Source organism: Eretmochelys imbricata, chromosome 7 (genome assembly GCF_965152235.1).
Source record: "Eretmochelys imbricata isolate rEreImb1 chromosome 7, rEreImb1.hap1, whole genome shotgun sequence".
Taxonomy (NCBI): Eukaryota; Metazoa; Chordata; order Testudines; family Cheloniidae; genus Eretmochelys; species Eretmochelys imbricata.
This window is the reverse complement of record NC_135578.1, coordinates 106,509,693-106,522,049: the sequence shown is the minus strand read 5'-3', so window position 1 is coordinate 106,522,049 and position 12,357 is coordinate 106,509,693. Positions and strand designations below refer to the sequence as shown.

The 12,357-nt window shown below is 40.7% G+C and overlaps 1 protein-coding gene across 7 annotated transcripts in view; it reads left to right on the top strand.

The window, feature by feature from the left end:
- The first annotated feature begins 687 nt into the window (after positions 1-687).
- The window catches only part of PLEKHA1 (pleckstrin homology domain containing A1), an 84,786-nt gene continuing 73,116 nt past the window's right edge, over positions 688-12,357 (top strand). For 2 of the 7 annotated variants that reach the window (XM_077822992.1, XM_077822991.1), the window contains exons 1-3: positions 689-946; positions 2,697-2,786; positions 3,273-3,363. The gene's annotated coding sequence lies outside the window, so the exon portion shown is untranslated. Of the gene's footprint in view, positions 947-2,696; positions 2,787-3,272; positions 3,364-12,357 lie in introns of all 7 variants that reach the window. The other 5 variants (XM_077822993.1, XM_077822995.1, XM_077822989.1 and 2 more) reach the window with 3 other exon arrangements.

Sequence of the window (12,357 nt, the reverse complement as noted above, 5' to 3'; positions counted from 1 at the left end):
AAACATCTACACATCCATTAAAAAGGAGTGTCTGTCACTTGTTCTCATGCAGAACTCCTTCCAGTTCCAGTACAGAGGTGAAGCCCTGTGAAGACCATGGGCCTCAAAACAGGCAAAGCGTTGCCCTCATCCAATACAGAAATGTGGCCCTGCCCAGCAAGTAGGTCCAGACAGTTGCCAACCGTCATGATTTTGCTTATGTGAGAATGTCAACTTTCATTTAACATAATCGATGCCCTGCCCGCGTGCCTGTAAAGAAAAGCTTGGAAATAGGACCCTTAATCAGCTCGAAAACCTCCAGGCAAATAAAAAACAGCCCAGAATTTACTGTTTTTAGAATCTCAGGGTTTTGCGGCCAGTGCATTATTCAGGAGACTTGCCTCGTGATTTTTGGACACTAGGCATTGCCCGCCCTCGGCAAACACGCCGCGGTATTACCACCACGCAGTCGCCTTAGCGCTGTGGTTCGACGCTCTGAGACTACAAGTCCCAGAATGCAGTGCTCCCCTTTCCTCTCAGTGGCGAGAGCTCAGGCGGATTGCCCTTCTAGAGACTACACGTCCCACGATGCTTTGCGGCCAATGGCCTGTCCCCTCCCGCCCTGCATTGACCAATACCTTTAGGAGAATTGCACGCCCCTGTGCTTCTAGGCGGCCTGATTGGAGGTGGAGGGGCATCGGCGCATGCGCAGTGGTTGAGGTCCAGTTGCTCTCCCGTTGCTGTTGTTTGTGCGGGAAACGGATAAAGTTTCTGCATTTGAAGAAGAAGAAGAAAAAAAAAGAAAAGTCAGTCGGCGACGCTGCGCTGTCTTGGGCCGCTGCGCTGTGCGCGGAGTGGGCGAGGCGGCGGCGGCGGCTCTCAGAGGGGAGCCGCGCTGTGTGCTGTTCCCCCCTCCCCCCCTTCCCTCTCCTCACTGGGGCTGCCTCCGGACCTGCCCTGGACTCCAGTGAGTAGCAGCCGCCCGGGAGGGGCCGGGCTTCCCCAGCAGACGCTCCCCGAGCGCGGGAAGGGGTGTGGGGCCCCCGTGTCCGGGGGTGGGGGTGGGGGTAGGGCCCGGCGGTGGGGCGGGCAGGAGGCAGTGGGAGATGAGGGTTATTTGCGGGGGCCTTTGCGGGGTTGGGGTGGGGCGCGGGGCAGAGGGGTGAGGTGTCTTTGAGGGGCTGGTGCCGGGGTGGGAAGCTGAGGGGTATTTGGGGGGGCATGGGGCATTTCGGGGTGTAGTGGATGGGTGGGGGCATTTGGGGGTGAGGTGCGGGGGGCAGAAGGGTATTTGGGGGTGTGGTGCGGGAGCAGGGGGTGAAAGGTATTTCTGGGTATGGTGCGTGGATGGGCAGAGCGGTCTGGGCTTGTAGTGTCTGGGTGGGAGCATTTGGGGATGAAGTGTAGGGAGTATTTGAGGATATGGTATGGGGGGCAGAGGGGTATTTCTAAGCACGGTAAGGAGGGGTTGAAAGAGGAGCAGAGTATGGGGGTGGGGCGGGGGTATTTTGGGATTAGTGAATGGGTGGGGGCATTTGGGGGTGAGGTGTGGGGGCAGCGGGTGAAAGGTATTTCTGGGTATGGTGCATGGATGGGGCTGACGGGTGTAGTGTCTGGGTGGGAGCATTTGGGGATGAGGTGTGGGGGGGTATTTGAGGGTATGATGTGAGGGGCAGAGGGGTATTTCTGTGTGTGGTGAGAAGGGGGTTGAAAGAGGAGCAGAGTGTGGGTGGTGTGGAGACATCCAGGGTATGGCACACCTGTGTGTGTCTGGAGGGAGTTTATTTTCACTGCTGGGCAAAAATACCTTATTTTACTATTAAGTCTTTTGAAGAAAGGCTTTGTTTTGTAGTAGCTTTATGGTATGAGACATATTTCAGGCTCACTCTTAACAATCACTGCCTTGGTGAGGGTTTTCAAAGTGACTTTACCCTGGGGAAAACTTATGCATTTATGGTATAATTAACCTGGTAAGCATTTGAGACTCTGTAACACCCCCAGAGGTAAGAGGCTGATCTCATTTTTCTTTGCAACTTCTGTCTTCTGAGTGTGACACACACTCTGATGTTATCTGCTTTGGAGCACATGTTGGCTGGTCTGTGTGTGAGAGAGAGGTATGCATGCTGGGATCAACTCATGTAGCTTTTCAAAAATTTGCATTTATGTATTACATTGACATTGAAATCTCAAACTGCAGTTTAAAGATAAGATGAAAATTGTGATTGACTCATTGAATTTCCAGATTGGTGTAGCTTTGAAGGGGTTGGCTTTCACATGGACCTGTCTTGCATTAGGAAAAAACTTTTCTTTAGTATGTATCTGGTAGACTGGCAAGAGAATCCTGTGGTCATGACAGGATTGTAGACATGATTTTGTAACTTGATTGGAATCTGGGCTGATTATTTAGCTAAGCAAAATATCTTTGAATGGATGATGCATTTACCTGCCTGTTTGACTGTAGGTAAATTTACATCTGGCTGTAAGACTATAACTAATCTAATTTAATTTTATTTACAATTTAAGTTAACAAGCATATAGATTTCAATTTTGTTGGAATTTTACAATATAGTTAAGTAGTCAGAATAAGAGAGCATATATGGTAGCCTAAATAAACATAGTACAAAACTTTCCTAAAGGGCATGTAGTACCTGTTGACATTTCTGGAAAGAAAATGCTGTCCTATTCAAACTGCTTTTTTTTTTTTTTTTTCTTTCAAGGCTCCATCTACAAGAGAACTAAACCATGAAAGTCAAACTGTTTTAAAAACATTGTGCTTCATCTTCATTGTCCAGACACGCCATTTTAGTGTAAGCCATTTAAACAAATGCTGTTCAGTTCCGAGTGTGGATGAGGTTTTAGTAGTTATTGCATTTATTCGAATTTGATAACGGTATTGTGAAGACGGTTCAGTTGCTTATTCAAAAGTAAAGTTAAGGTAAAAGCACTAATTTTGGCAACTTCCCTTCATTTAGATTTTGTCCACGAGTAACTTTATCTCAAGAGCATAGTCACTTCCAAAGATATTAGTAAGCCATTATACTTGTATTGAAGTCAACTGCACCATATCTGTTTTGTCATTGGATTATTGAGTTCATTATATGAACTTTGTAGTCCTTTTTAATGAAGAGATAAGTTTCTATTCTTTCCCTTGTTCTACGCACTGCTAAATATGTATTTTATGCTGGAAGACAGCGCTATATTTGATTAGTTTTGACAACACAAGTGAAAGCAATAGTTTTGGACAATTAAGTCACAGTGTGAATCTGTTGGATTTGTCTACTTTCTTTTTATAGACTTAAGCTACACTTTACCACAGTGCAGCACAAAACTGTCTAACTGAGATGAAGCTTTGCTCTGTAACTTCCAGTTGTTGTACGATTAAAGGTAAAACTGGTCTTAGTTTATTTTACTGATTGTCATAAAAACTAAATTATTATAACACACTTAACTGTGAGCTTGTCTGCAATGTCTGAGATTTGAAAGCTAATTTTCATTTTAATTAAGGTAGGACCCATGTCTATACCTATTTTGTCCATCAGTTGATTTCTCCCCCTGCCTCCCCTCTTCCCCCCCACCGTCACCCCAACCAACGGGCTTTCAGTTAATTAGAAACTATATTCAACAGTCTGCAGAGATAGTATTAAGAGGCAAAAAAAAAAGCTGCTACTCTGAAAGCTGTTGTTAAGAGTTAGATTAGGATTCTTCCTTTCAGTTATGCTGTGCGTTTTGAGCCTGTCATTAACTTCCAAAAAGTGAGTTAAAAATAGTGGCAGGTACTTCACCTGTCCCTTTTACTCCCTGCCAACTGTTATGGCTTTGAAACCAAAATCCCATTTTTGAAATGTTTATCTTTTTCTTATTCATGAGAGAGAGAGATTCACACAGAGGCATAACTGGCAGTACAGGGGAGACTGTGAACTTGACAGTACCTTATATACTGTCATTTACACTAAGTAAACAAGCAGAAAAGAAAAACTATATTGAATTGGAAAAGACTAGGAAAAATTTATCTTCAATATAACAATAGTAGGATAAATAAAGGTTGGACAGGTGTGGTTTTAAAAAACTTGATAGTGTTTGTGTTAGCAGCAACTAGCTGTGTCAATAATTGGATGGGAGATTTTTCAGGCTACTGTGGTAAGTCGATCTACGCTACACAATTCCAGCTACATGAATAACGTAGCTGGAGTCAACGTACCTTAGATCGAGTTACTGTGGGGTCTACACCATGGGGGGTCGACGGAAGAGTTTCTCCTGTCGACTTACCTTACTCTTCTCATTGGGGGTAGAGTACATGGGTTGACTCGAGAGCGATGTGCTGTTGATTTGGGGGGGTCTTCAATAGACCTGCTAAATCGACCGCCGGTGACTCGATCTCAGAGTGTCGATCCTGGCTGTAGTGTAGATGTAGCCTCAGAAACACTTATATGCTGCAGAAAATGATTCAATATTTGTCGCTATTCCCTTTGAATCAGTACTGAACTAATTCCTCAGCATGGTGTTGGGGGGAACTATATTGTTGGAGGCTGCTTGGGCTAAAACTTAAAACAGTTTATGGTCCTTGTGTTGCTTTTGCTGCTGTTAATGATCTCTAAGACCCTTCATTATTAGTTTTTACCTTTTTTATTTTTTTTTTAAATGAAAATTTCCCAGATTTTTGAAAAAACCAGTTTTTGGGTTTTTCTATTTTTTGTTTTGTTTTTTAAACGTGAATTTTGACTTTTTTGGGACCCAGGAATTTTCCACAGGGAAAGCGGACAGGGCTGAACTGCTGGCGGAGTAAGGAGGAGGCACTGTCCTGCAAAATGGCCAGTACTCAAAAGGTGCAGTCTTATGCTCCGTACCTGACTTTGGCCCTTCAGCGCAGTCCCATTCGCTTCCCTGGTACAGTGGGAGCAAGATGGGCAGGGAGCTGGGTCTTGGCAGCTGAGGTGGCCTGACTGCTGCAGGGAGCAGAAGGCTTCCTCAGCTGTCTCATAATGAGTACCCCCTCGCATCTGCTGTCCTTTTTCTGTTTTTACCAATTTTCTACTGTTTTTAATTTTTTTGAATAAAAGCTGATAAACTTCCAGAATTAAACCAGAAATGAAGGGCTTTAAAGATCATTTAACATTATTGTGCAAGTGTAGAATTTTTACCCAAGGTAATACCTCTACTTACCTAAAGTCACTCTGGTAGTTTTACTAGAAAAATGTATTCTTTGTTTAAGCTGGTATGTTCCTCTGTGCTATTACAGTTGGGTTGCTAACTTCATCCACCTCTAGGTATCTCCAAGGAAATCTTTTATCAGTCTAAATTTGTGAAGAATCTTGGGATATTTTAGAACAGACAGTGCTATGTAAATGAAAGACTTAGTGGCATGCAGGTATGTAGCAGTTGATTATAATATATATGGTGATACTGCGTAGGATTAAATGTTTGAGATGGTGAAAAACTGCTACTTCCAATAGTAAAGGCTAATTGCGAAATTGTAGGTGGTGTTCTATTAATTTTGTAGTAAAAATAAGCTACTGATGTCCTCATTAGGCCATGGGGAAAACTGAGCCACACGTATGAAAAAAGGGCTGTCTTTTTATTCCCTGGCTTAATTATTAATTGTAAAAGGGAAAAGCGGGGGTGGGGCAGGAGAGGATATTCAAGTGCATTCTGTGACTTTTCTTAGTAGCTCTGACTGGATTACAAAAGGAAAGGAGGTTTAATCTCCAGAATAATAAACAAAGGGTGACTATACCACAGGATAAATATATAATAAGCCAACAGAACAATTTTTGTAGATTTCTGGTAGTATAGGAAAAGTTTAGGGCACTGCCTATATGCATAAAAAGTCTCTGCTTTTAATAGAGAATGAAATGCTGGTTATAGTAGTGCCAAGCACGTCAAACATTCAAAATGTAGTGTGTTTCTGAAAACTCCATGACTGTCTCTAAATTGTTACTTCATATTTTTGGGGCCCAGTTTTGCAGAACTGATGGTGCACATAACAGCAAACAGTTTCTTCAGCAAGCCAGGAGCTTTGTGGAAGGAAAGTCAATAAATCTTACAGCAAGGAAACTTTTCAGCCTGGGGAAGTGTGCACTTTCTTTGATTCCAACAATCTGTCAAAATAATAGTTTGTCAGCGTTTGACTTTAACAGTAGCTTGTGATGAAAGACAGTGTCTTTTCTTTAAAACTGTTTGAATAATTAGCATAATATAAAAATACTTTTACAGTGCAGTTTGGAGTCCTACAAATCCTTGTTCTCATTTGTCTTATAGGTCTATGAGAACACACAGTATAATTAATTCACGATCCTTAATGCCAAAAAATATGGTAGCTCAGATATTTGCTGACTAGAATATAACTACTATTGTGCAAAATGGAGCAAATAGTTAAAATATCGTCACTAAGGTCCAGATTATGCTGGCAGTCTGAAAATAATTCATGCTTTGAGTTTTTTATAACTGAAGTATAATTAAACAGCTCTGGAAACGGATGGGTAGCGATCTTTTTCAAAAGTGAATGAGTTTAGATTAGACCTATAACAATTAAGTATCAGAATCCTAGCATCTATAGTCAGACAAGCAGGGTTTTAAAATACTCATATTACAGTTAATTTTTAATCTTAATTTTTGCTTTGCTTTAATGTGTTTTCATTTTATTTCATATGTAAACTGGAGAGGTCAGAACTTTACTATTCAAATTCAGTTTTTCAAGTGAAAATCGGATTTGTGTACAGACATTGAAATGATTACATACAAGAGGTATGAGCAAGGCTCTATTTCTAATAAATTTTCATACTCTTTAGGGGATCTCTGAAATTATGGCTTTGAAGAACTATTTAAAATAACTTGCATATAGGTTTAAGGAACTCTTGATATATGATGAAACCTAATTATTTATGTAAACGTTTACGTATGAATTGATATTCTATTTTGCCAAAAAGACTTTCTTGTTAGTGCTAGGTAGAGCACCAGGATTTTGTTACTATGAGGGAAGGAAACTTGGTTAATTATCTTAACACTGAAGAGTACTTTTCCCTTCAAAGGACTTGCAGAAGCATCTAGAATGTGTAGGTGTTTCTCTAATGTTGGAGGAATTGCATTAAGTTTTATGACTGAAAGAATTACATGAGCCATTTAGCTTTGACCTGAAGTTGTCTGGATAGGGAGGTGTAGGCCTTGTGCACATTTATGGCCTTCAACAATTTAAACAGTTTCCAGGTTGGAACCTAAGCCTGTCTTTGCCTAGAAAAAATCTGAATAGTTTTAGGTATTACATGAAGCAGGTTGGTTCAGTGGTTTCGGAGTAAGCCTTGGACTTCGGAGACTGCCTCAGTTCTGTGCTCTGCTGCAGACTTCCTGTGTGACTTTGGGCAAGATACTTAGTCTCTGTGCCTCAGTTCCCCATCTGTAAAAGGGGGATAGTAGTACCTCAAAGGGGTGTTGAGGATAAATACATTAAAGATTATAAGATCAGATAAGTACCTTAGATTGCAAGAAGCAGAGGAAGAGGGCAGGGACCGGAGGAATCCATGAGGTCACAAAAACTGGGGCTTTGGGGACACACCATGCTAGGGAAATGGTACCACTAAGGCTGATAGGACAGCAAAGTGGGAAAGGGCAAACAAGGGGGCATGGACTGAAAATCTACAGTAGGAGGGAAGAAGATAAAGGCAAACTTGTTTAAAATATTTTGCTGGGTAGAACAGCAATTCTATTTTTAAAAAAATGATGTGCAGTTCCGTTGTGTGTATTTGTACTATCAAATATGCTCAGTTCATTAGAAAAGCATAATTTTTACTTCTGTTCCGTCCTGAAGACTTGGTCTTGTGGTTGCCTAGTTTTTGTATCTTGAATTTTGACCTCAGTGGTGCTATGCACATTCATTTTCTTTGAATTGTGCCTTGAGTTGACACCTGTGCAACCCTGAGTGACCTTAATGTGGTTGCACAGGTGCAAGTGATTAGAGCTTAGTAAACAAATCTGATGCATAGAAGGAATAGACTGTAGCTCTCTCTCTGTTTGTTTGCTCTGCAGTTTTATAGGTCTTTTCAAAAAAGAGGAAAACACTAAAAACTGTCATTACTAACATTCAGATCTCAATACATAAGCAGCAGTCTGAGTAAGGTGGTGGTGATGATAAATGTATCCTTTTTTGCATTTGGGCTGCACTTTACATTTAGGATATTAAAGCTCAGATTTTAGCTAGCAACTTTTTTACTAGCTCTGTTGGATTGATAGCCAAAAAACTTTGAAATGAAATGTGATCTGTTGAATCCCCTATATTTGAAAGACTGTAGGAAGGGAATCAGTGTTTTCCCCCAAGACAAAAATACATGTAAAGGCCAGTGTGTTTTAGAGGTGGGTGAAATAATTCTATAAGGTACATAAAGTACTTTGGGATCTTTCTGGATGAAGTGAGCTATATAAATGTAAGATAATATTACTAATACTATAAACTAAATGTGTATAGTATACGCTTGCAGAGAATAGAGTTATCAAACTTTACAAACATGAGCTTCAATTGTTAAGACTCTGCCTCAGGTGTAAACTCTTGACTGAGCTGAAATATGCTATACATTCACATGTTAAATGTGGTTATTTTGAAGCACATGCTTTTTCTGGTGTGGTGTTTCGGACCAATGCAGTCTAAATTTATATCTCCAAGAAAACATGATAGTAAAATACGTTAACTGTCTCAGACAAGTAACACAACGGAACCACTAACCCAGGAACCTATCCTTGCAACAAAGCCCGTTGCCAACTGTGTGTCCATATATCTATTCAGGGAACACCATCATAGGCCTAATCACATCAGCCACACTATCAGAGGCTCGTTCACCTGCACATCTACCAATGTGGTATATGCCATCATGTGCCAGCAATGCCCCTCTGCCATGTACATTGGTCAAACTGGACAGTCTCTACGTGAAAGAATAAATGGACACAAATCAGATGTCAGGAATGATAACATTCAAAAACCAGTCGGAGAACACTTCAGTCTCTCTGGTCACTCGATTACAGACCTAAAGGTGGCAATATTACATCAAAAAGACTTCAAAAACAGACTCCAACGAGAGACTGCTGAATTGGAATTAATTTGCAAACTGGATACAATTAACTTAGGCTTCAATAGAGACTGGGAATGGATGGGTCATTACACAAAGTAAAACAATTTCCCCATGTTTATCCCCCCCCCCCCCCCCCCCACTGTTCCTCAGACATTCCTGTTAACTGCTGGAAATGGCCCACCTTGATTATCACTACAAAAGGTCGCCGCCACCCCCCCTCCCCGCGCTGGTAATAGCTCATCTTAAGTGATCACTCTCCTTACAGGTTTCAGAGTAGCAGCCCTGTTAGTCTGTATTCGCAAAAAGAAAAGGAGTACTTGTGGCACTTTAGAGACTAACCAATTTATTTGAGCATAAGCTTTAGTGTGTATAACAACACCCATTTTTTCATCTTCTGTGTGTATATAAATCTCCTCACTGTATTTTCCACTGAATGAATCTGATGACGTGAGCTATAGCTCACAAAAGCTTATGCTCAAATAAATTGGTTAGTCTTTAAGGTGCCACTAGTACTCCTTTTCTTTTTGTACTAACACAGTTACTAGTCATCAAGTCTGTTTTAAAAAATGAGCAGTCTTAAAATATTACACTTTAAAGAATACTGTCAAGTATATTTAACTCTTGTAGGAGGATATATAATAAACTGAACTTTATTACAACAGTTGATTTGGCAGACTGTTTTTCTTACCCAGCATAAGTCAACCATATTCCTTTGTGCACTGCTTTATGTACTAGCATCAAGAATTTCAAAAGAACTGTTTCATGGATGTTTGAACTATTGCTTCAGCAGTGCTCTCATTTCTTGGTACATGAATTCTCATTTTGGCAGGGTCTAAAAAAAGTTACCTTAACTGCTCTTTAAGACTTTTCAAGCTAATTCAGCTTATACACAGTTAAGTCAGTTATGCAGTCAATATTATTTTCATACTGTGTAACGAACTCTGTACTTATGTCAATGCTTTCAGACTATAGGAGTTAATTATTTTTTGGGGATTTTTCTGTTTTCCACTATATGTCAAATGTTTCTCTTATTATGGGTGGCTCAGAGAAGGAAACTGACTTGTGACTTTAAGGGAGGTGAAAGAACAGGAGTGAAGTAATGGTATGAAAATTTGGTCATGGTTGAAGGGAGCTTGGATTCCTCATCTCCAGCATGTGCCAAAAAATGGATTGGTATGAGCCAATGTAACTATGGAGTGATCCAAATAGCATGAGGTAGGCCAGGCCTGATTATTACTTCTATGAACTTTATCACTATAGTACCTGTGGTGATAGTAGCATGACTTCAAAAGCTAGTCAGAGCTAGGATGAGACCTATAATCTGTTGGAATAGATGGAGGTTCTGGTTCATGCTCTAATGCTAGGAAGCCCACTGTATTAGAACTCCCCTTTGGTTACAAGTATATATAAGTAGGGCCTTCTTAAATTCTTTATTTTTTTTAATAATTTTGTTTTTGAGTATTTCTTTTGTTTTATCCATTATTATTTACATAAATAAAATACCTGTCTGTATACAAATAAAAACTGAATAAATTCCAGTTTATCAATACCGTATTATTTTTTTCTTTAGAATTATGCATTAAGCATTCCATGTCTTGAGACACTCACCAACCTCTATCACAGTCAGCTATCCCAAAATACCCTGGACACTGTGGACAGATCAGTTTCCCCCTTGAAATTTATCTAGTACTGCAGTTCCCAGATAATCCCCACTTCTTGTCCCCACTTAGTGAGATAAATCCCATGGGGCACCATGGATCTTCCCAACCCCTGCTGCTTTCTTCTCCAGTCCCCCCTCTCTGTGTTTCTAGGGACCCCACTCTAGGCATCTCTATCCTCCCTCATGTATTCCCCCCCCCTTTCCTTTTGAGCCTCAGCTCCCATAAACTCATGTTAACCCCAGAAACCTCTCTCATACCCCCTTAAATATTCTCCATCAAGCTCCAGGCCCCTAGTAGTCCCAGGAACCCCAGCCTCCCCCACTAACCCTCTTCCCCCAGAGAGGTGAGAGGCCTGAGGGTTGGGATGTCTGGTCCTCGTCCCAGGGTTTGGGAGACCCTGGGCGGGGAGGGGGGATTAAGAGAGCCTGCCCTTCGCTTCCCCCACAGTGGCTGCTTCTGTCCCCCCAGGGCTGGGCCAGGCTCCCCACTTCCAGTTTTGCAATCTTGTGCACAGGGTTCTAGCACCACTCAGATCTGACCCAGCCATTCCTCAGTGTTGATGACAGCAGGTTGGCCAGGCCAAATTAGTCAGTTGTGCTGCGACCCCATGTGCCAGGTTGCAAAGCCTGGAGTGTGTAAGTTGGCCCAGCCCCATGGGATAGGAACTGCCACTGCAGGTTGAGTTTTTTGTTTCTTATTTTTTATTCTGTTTCATTATTTTTTGTTTCACATTGATAAATTTATATACAGAGTCCTGTATATTTTACAAAACACCTATTCTAAGATCAGTATAGACAGGAGTTTTAGATTGCTATATTGTCAGTGCCAAGCTCCTGTATTCAAGTATCTTGTAATAGCATAAGGTGCTCTATTGATAACAAAAATATATAAATTCACTAGATAGATGAGATTTACCAGAAACTATAAACTGTTCAGCTCCAGTTTTAGAATGTGTTAAATTGTTTTGCTTTCAGACCCTATCTATATAGAAATTGCATTAAAGCTCAAATGTATATGAATTGAAAATGTATATATTTTATATAGGATCAAAGGTACTGTTGTATCGGACCAGTAGGCCTTTATTTTTCACTTTCCCAACTCTTCTCAGTACCTTGCAGTCTGTTTTTCACCCTCCTCTTTCTGCTCAGGTTGCTTTCAACAAAAGGCAAGAGTAATTCTCTCCTGCAATTCAGTTGTCTTGAGTGTTGTCACTTTCTCCTTTTCCTTGTGTTTTCAAGCAACAGTTCTTGGTTTTGTTTTGATGGTTCTCCTATCTGCCCACATTTTCATCAGCACCCTTTTGGAGCTCTACTTTCTAGAGTGGATAAAAATCATGACTAACATTTTTATTATCACTTAATTTTTTTTTAATTTAAATCAAATTTCTTATTTACATATTGTTAGTTCTTCACTTCCATTTTATGGTCTTAAATTTTCAAAGTTTTAAAGTTTCCTAATTGTTAATAAAATTTCTGATTTTATGTAGGTTTTTTTTGTTTTTGTCTTTTTTTTTTTTTTTACTAAGAAACTTCACACTTAAAATGCTCATCTGTGCTGGAAAAGACAAGCCCAAAGGCCTCATTAATATCCCCTATTATGAGACTATGCAAACACAAAATTGAAAAACAAGTAGCCTATGCTCTGTGCCTCCTTTGTAAAGAGCTTTG